Below are 8,037 nucleotides of genomic sequence, written 5' to 3'. Positions count from 1 at the left end.
TAAGGGAAAAATCTCCCAAAAAAAAAAAAAAATACAAATTTTGGGGCCAGCAGGTGGCATGATTTTTTTTTTTTAAATACAAGACTGATATGATTATTTAATGACACAGGAAATAGCATGTTATGAAACAAGCTGGTTACAAGTAGCGAGTAGAGGATGACTTAATTCTTGATAGAAAAAAATGAAATATGAACATACACTCAAAAAACTAGGTTATATACCAAAATATCAACAGTATTTACTTCTGTTAAATGATTAAATATTCTTCCTTTTGCTTTTGTATATTTTAAAAAACATGATTGCTTTAGAAAAGTGGAGGTACTAGACAAAGTCATTAAATGCCAGGAGTTAGAAATTCAGCAGAAAGCCAGGGGTAGAAGCAGTCAAGCCCAGAGGTAGGATTTTGTTCTTTTCTTACTGGAAGTCACCTATCAGACTATTTCGTCTACTTCTGATTTCTCAGAGGGCTTACATGTAAGACTATGAATATTAACTAGCATGACAGCAAAATAATGCCAGCAACTTTGGCTTTGAATTGCTAAAAATCATAACTATTTCGTGGTCACATTCTACACAAAACACATTAGAAATCAAATGCTCCTACAACCAAAACATCTGCCTAAATACAAACCATGTGTCTAAATCACTTTGTTATTTTTCTGATTCTGTTCATTTTTCATTTTCACTGTGAATTTTCTTTGTTTTGTGGATCTGCAACTGGTCATTTTTCCCACAGAGATACTACTATTAATGCACAGTGCGTGTTGTTGATGGCTTGGCTTTAAGTCCACTGGTACCTGGCCTTGTCTTCTAAGTACTCTGCAGAGTCAGAAGGGCTTATCAAAATCTCAACCACCATGGAGAAGTGGAAGTGAGGAAGACCATCATCCTGTTTCTAAAAAAAGCCTTTGCTAAGCTACCAAATGAAGAGTGGTACAGTATTACATTATATCAGTACAAACGAGGCTCAAAAACCACAACCCCCTGCTCTCCAAATTTTAAAACTGCTACAAGACACTGTATTCAAATAACAATGACAAATAACCCATATTTCTTAAAAAACAAACAAACAAACAAACAAACAAAAAACCAAGAGAAGGCTCACTGTTTGAAAATATGGAATATATGAAAGTGATGCCCAGGTGGCATGATTTTTAAGGGTGCTGGACTCCCATATGGCTGACCGCAGTTCAAGACCTGGACCTGGTGGCTTGCTTTCCCACTTTCCCTCTCTCTTTCTCTTACTCTGTCCTTCTCTGGTCAAATGAAAATAAATAAATAAATAAAGTCAAATAAAATAATTCTTTTAAAAAAAGAATACACATTCTAAACACTCCTCTTCCAATGTGATGTTTCAATCCAATGGTATTTGCATAATTTTATCACAGAGAACTTTCCTACTGTAGCCAGAAAAAGATTTTTAAGCAAAATTTTGTTTGTATGAAATCATACCAAAAAATTGAAATTAAAATACTACTACTAACATAATATCTGGAAAATAAAATACTTAGGCATGAATCTAACAAGATATATAAGAGATGCAAAGAAGTGCAAAACTCTGATTATAGAAATCAAAGAAGCTCTTTAAAAATGAGAAATTTAACCGATGTAGATAAGAAGACTCAAGGTTACCAAGATATCAGTACTTTCCAAGTTGATCTACAGATTCGATACAATCACAGTCAAAAATGTTAGCAAGTTATTTTGTAGATATGGCTAACTGATTCTAAACTTGAAGAGGAAAGGTGAAAGAGCAACACAATATCGGAGACAATGAAATCGATCACTGACTGGGCATTACCCAACTTCAAAGCTTACCACAAACCTACAGTAATAAGCACGATGTGTATGGGCAGCAGAATAACAGATAAAATAAGTCAGTAGTGGGGGCTGGCAGGTGGTGGGTGGTTAAGGATGCTGAACTCCCACATGGCCAACCATGGTTCAAGTCCCGGACCTGGTGGCTTTGGTGGCTTGTTTTCTCACTCCCCCCACCCCGCCTTTTCTGGTATAAATGAATAAATAAATAAATAGTTAAATAAAAATAATTATTTTTTAAAAATAACAAAACAGAGAATATAACCAGTTGATTTTTTTCACCAAAGAGCAAAGGAGATTCAATGACGAAAGGATGGTCTTTACAACAAATCTTGTCAGAAGAAGTGGACCTCCACATAGAAAAATAATTAGATCTAGGTAGAGAATTTATACTCTCCACAGAAAGTAACAACATTGGGTTGTCAGAAAAGTCATGATGCATTTCTGATAGAAAACCAGAAACTATAGTGTGACCTTTCAGACAACCTAATGTAAGGGATGATAGATCTAAATGCCAAACTCCTATAAGATAACACAAAAGAAAATCTAGATGATCCTGAATTTGGCAATGACTTTTTGGATAATCAAAACACAATCCGTGAAGAAAAAATTGGTAAGTTGAACTTCAGTAAAATGAACGTTTTGGGCCAGCAGACGGCATAGCAGTTATAGCGTTGGACTTCCACATGGCCTACTGCAGTTTGAATCCCAGACCTGGTGGCTTGAAAATCACACTGGGGGCATGTGCGTGCATGCCCAAGATCCCGGGAGGAGAATGGAGGGACTATGGCATGGCCATTTCCCTGAAGGGTGATTTCTCACTTTCCCTTTCACTGTTTCTCTCTCTCTGGCAAGTGCATGTGCCCTAAGGAAAGAAAAGAACTCTAAAAAAATGTCTAAAAAAAAAAAATCAGCAACTCTAAAAGATATAGTTACAGGCCAACTGGTGGCATAGTGTCCAAGTAACGGGATCCCACATGACCAACTGCATGGTTTGAGTCCTAGACCTGGTGGCTTGAGAGACTTGCTGGTACATGCATGGGCTTGCCCAAAATCCTGAGAGGAGAATGGAGGAAAAAGGATTGAGGTAGCCACCACAATCCCCACCCCCATCCCCCATCCCCAGTGGTGGGGGTGGTTCTTTGTCTCTTTCTCTATCTCACTTTCTCTCTGGCAAATGCATGCCCTATAGCAAAGTTAAAAAAAAAAAAAAGACACAGTTACAAGAATGAAAAGATAAGCCACGGGCTGGGAGAAAATATTTGCAAAATACATATCTGATAAAGGGCTGGTATCCAAAATATACAAAGAACTCTTAAAATTCAACAAGAAAACAAATCTGAAGATAGGACCAGCAGGTGGTATGGTGGTTAAGAGACTGGATTCCCACCCATGGTTGAGTGCTGGATCTGGCAGCTTAAAAATCACACCTGCTGTGTGTAAGTTGGCCTAAAATCCCAAGAGGAGAATGGAGGAAAAAGGACTGTGGCATGGCCAGTCCCTCCAGGGAGTGATTTCTCCTCACTTTCCTTCTCTCTGCTCTCTCTTGCATGCACAGGCACCCTATGGCAAACCCTTAAAATAAAACAAAACAAAACAAAACAAACCTGAAGAGAAATCTGAAGAGAAAACAAAAAGATTTGAACAGACACTTCCCCAAAGTGTACAGATGGCAAATAAGCATGTGAAAGGATGTTCAGTACCATATATCATCAAGGAACTGCAAGCTACAACAAGGAAATATCTCTATACGCCTAGTAGAATGACCAAAATGCAAAACACCTGTGGCACCAAATGCTGGCAAGGATGGAGAGCAACAGAAACTCATTCGTTGCTGGAGGAAATGTAAAATAGGATAAACACTCTGGAAGACAGTGTGGCAGTGTTTTACAAAAGTAAACACACTCCTCTCATGTACGGTCTAGCAATTGTGCTCCTTGGTATTTACCCAAATGACTTGAAAACTGCACATACAAAAAATGGCACACAGGGACCAGCAGTTAGCGTAATGGCTATGTCGCTGGACTCTCATGTAGTCTACCATGGTTCGAGTCCCAGACCCGGTGGCTAAAACTCACGCCCGGCACGTGTGCGTGCGTGCCCGAGATCCTGAGAGGAGAATGGAGGAGAAGGGATTGCGGCGTGGCCATCCTCCCTGGGGGGTGATTTCTCGCTTTCTGTCTCTCTGTCTCTCTGTCTGTCTGGCAAGCGCATGCGCCCTATAGCAAAAACCTCTCAAAAAAAAAAAGGCACACAAATGTTTATAGCAGCTTTATCATAATTGCCCCAAATGGAAAGAAACCAAAACGTTCTTCAGTAGATGAACACATAAGCAAACTGTGGCAAATCTACACAGCAAAATATTTTCAGCAATACAAAGAAATGACCTACCAGCATCACCAGATGGCACAATGGTTACATTGCTGGACTCCCACGTAGTTGACCACAGTTCAAGTCCCAGACCTAGAGGCCTAAAACTTATGCTAGGTGCATGTGAGTGTGTGCCCAAAATCCCAAGAGGAGAATAGTGGAGAAGGGACTGTGATTGTGGCATGGCCATCCCCACTAGGGGATGTCTCACTTTTTGTCTCTCTGGAAAGCATACGCGCCTTACAGCAAAAATCTATTAAAAAAAGAAAAAAAGAAAAGAAATGACCTACTAAGTCATGAAAAGACATGCAGGAAACAATATGCAGTGTATATATATATATATATATATATATATATAGTTTTGTTTTGTTTTGTTTTGTTTTGTTTTGTTTTACTGTAGGACACATGTGCTCGCCAAAGAGACAAAGACAGAAATAGCGAACGGGCAAGTGAGAAGGGGGATGGCCATGCTACAATCCCTTGTCCCTCATTCTTCTCCTGGGATTTTGGGTATGTACGTACACATGCCTGGTGTAATTTTCAAGCTGCCAGGTCCAGGACTCAAACCACGGTCAGCCACGTGGGAGTCGAGCTCCTTAACCACCATGCCACCTGCTGGCCCCAGAATGCTTATTTCTAAGTGAAAGATTCCAATATGCAAAATTACATACTGTATGATTCCAGCTGTAAGATATTCTGGAAAAGAAAATAACTATGGAGACATTAAAAAGGCCAGTGGTTGTTCGGCTGGGGAGGAAGAGAGGAATAGGTGGAGAACAGAGTATTTTTAGGACAATGAAACTTCTCTGTGAATGAGTTCAGGACATGCTACCTCCAAATATGCTGCTTTGGAGAATGGATTAGTTTGAGCCATAGGCACTAGAGAGATAATATGTACAAGGGGCCACTGCAAGCTTCTCTCTTTCTTCTTTAAAGCAGGAGGTGAGCCTCCCGTGTGAAAGATGTCCTCTCTGTACCCGGAGGAAAGAAACATTCTCATCTCCAGAGAGGACTGAGGCAGAGAGAAGTTTGTACAAATAACCCTTGTAAAACTAACCCCTATCTTCCTAGTCACTCTCCCAGAGTTGTCACTGCTCAGTCTACTGATAGTATGTGAGGAGTCTACAAAAAACTTAAGGGGCAGAAGGCAGTGCGGTGGTTAAGGCAGCTGGATCCCACATGGTCAACTCTACATTCGAATTGCAAACCTGGGGACTTGAAAATCCTGCCTTATGCATGTGTGCATGTGCCCAAAATCCTGACAGGAGAATGGGAGAGAAGGGACTGCAGCACGGCTATCCTCCCTGAAGAGGAATTTCTCGCTTTCACTCTCTCTGTCTCTCCAACAAGCACACACACTCTATGGCAAAAACCTAATACAAAAAAAGTTTATGGAAAATGCACATTAGTAAAAACTATGCACTGATTTCAAAAAAAAATTTTTTTCTTTTGGATTTCAAAAATTCTTGAACCAAAATGAACTAGTATTTTAATTTCATTTTTCAAAAACTTTCTGAAGTCTCCTTATGTAAGTACTTAAGTCTAACCATTTCTTTGATTCCTTATTTTCTTGTGAGGATTCTCACATACATGTAAATGAATTTGGTTGCTTTTCTCTTGTTAATCTGTCTTAGGTCAGTCCCAGCTGAAGACTCTAGGAGAATGGAGGGAAATTTTTACTTTCTCTATATGATGATACATGTCATTAAACATTTATTGGAACCAGCAGCTGGTGTAATGGTTACAATGCTAGACTCAAACGTAGTTGACCGTGGTTCGAGTTCCAGATCTGGGAGCTTAAAACTCATGCCAGGTGTGTGTGTGTGTACATGCCCCAAACCCCAAGAGGTTAATAGAGGAGAAGGGATTGCAGTGTGGCCATCCCCCTGGAGGGGTGATTTCTCACTTTCTGTCTCTCTGTCTCTCTCTGTCTCCAGCAAGTTCATGCAACCCTATAGCAAAAACCTCTCTTAAATTTTTTTTTTGGTCGGGACCAGCAGTTAGCATAATGGCTATGTCGCTGGACTCCCACGTAGTCAACTGTGGTTTGCGTCCCGGACCCGGTGGCTTAAACTCACGCTGGGCGCGTGTGCGTGCATGCCCAAGGGATTGCGGCGTGACCATCCCCCATGGGGGGGTGATTTCTCGCTTTCTGTCTTTTTGTCTCTCTCTGTCTGGCAAGTGCACACGGCCTATAGCGAAAATCTCTCCAAAAAAAAATTTTTTTTTTGGTCAAAACCCATAGAATATACAACACAAAGAATGAATCCTAATGTAAATATATTTTAGATATTTTTATCAATACTGAATCAATTGTAACAAATGTATGGCATTAACACAAGATGTTGATAATAGGGATATAGTGGGGGGCAGAAATTGAGAGGTTATATGGGAACTTTTTGTAAATTCTGCTCAATTTTTCTGTAAATGTAAACCTGACCTAAATATAAAGACAGTAATTTAAAAAAAAAATCATAATGGGGTCCAGCCTCAGTGGTGCAGATGTAATGTAATGTTCCCCAATGCTAGAGCCCCTAACTGGGTTCTCCCTGTACATACTGGTTGTACACATGTGCCCATGATCTAGGCGGGTCCAGTCTGTATGTGGGCCATGCCCACCATCCTGATGAGCTGGAGGGAGCCTGTAAGGGGATTGCGGTGTGATGAGGTCAGGGTGCTTCTCTCTCTCTTGTGCATGTGGTCCCCATCATGAATAAAACAAATAAACGTTTAAAAAGGTCAGTGGATGACCAGCAGATGGTGAAATGGTTACATTGCTGGACTCCCACATACCCGGCTGTGGTTTGAGTCGCAGACCTGACTGCTTCAACCTCATGTTGGGTAAGTGTGCATGCCCAAGATTCCGACAGGAGAATGGAGAAGGGATTGCGGCATGGCCATCCTCCCTGGGGGATGATTTCTCACTCTCTCTCTCTCTCTCCAGAGAATGCACACACCCTATAGCAAAAATCTCTTTAAAAAAAAAAGAAGTTACTGGGAACCAGCAGTTAACGTAATGGCTATGTCGCTGGACTCCCACGTAATTGACCACAGTTCGTGTCCCGGACCCGGTGGCTTAAAACTCACGCCGGGCGCGTGTGCGTGCGTGCCCAAGATCCCGAGAGGAGAATGGAGGAGAAGGGATTGCGGCGTGACCATCCCCCCTGGGGGGTGATTTCTTGCTTTCTGTCTCTATGTCTCTCTCTGTCTGTCTGGCGAGTGCACGTGCCCTATAGTGAAAAAAACCTCTCCAAAAAAAAAAGTTACTGAAAGGTAAAATTAAAGTACACGTTTATTTTATTTTTTATTTAATTAAATTTTTTAAGAGCAATTTTTGCTATAGAACAGGTGCCCTCACCAGAGACAGAGAGATGGACAGAAAGCAAGAAATCATCCCCTAGAGGGGATGGCCATGCCAGTCCCTTCTCCCCCATTCTCCTCTCAGGATTTTGGGTACACACTCACACATGCCCCATGTAAATTTCAAGCTACTGGGTACAAGATCCGAACTGCGCTTGACCACGTGGGACTCCAGCACCTTAATCACCGCCACCTGCTGGCCCCATATGCATATTTTTAAAAGCAGGGTTAAGAACCATGAGATTAACTCCTCATCCAGGAGCCATGGCAAGTACCTCTAATTCCAGCTATTCAGAAGGCTGAGATAGGAGTTTGAGCCAGATTGGGGAACAAGCAAGCTCCTGCCCCTAAAATGAGCTAATTAAGTTGAATTAACTCATTTAATTAAAAAATAAATAGATAAGCCCCAAAACAGTAAAGTATTTAAAAAAAAAAAACCTCAGACAATCCAAAAAATTGATTAGCTCCGTAATTGCTTGTTTTTGTCAT

Source organism: Tupaia chinensis, unplaced genomic scaffold (genome assembly GCF_000334495.1).
Source record: "Tupaia chinensis unplaced genomic scaffold, TupChi_1.0 Scaffold146140_1, whole genome shotgun sequence".
NCBI classification, from domain to species: domain Eukaryota; kingdom Metazoa; phylum Chordata; class Mammalia; order Scandentia; family Tupaiidae; genus Tupaia; species Tupaia belangeri.
Note: the sequence above shows the minus strand (reverse complement) of the source record.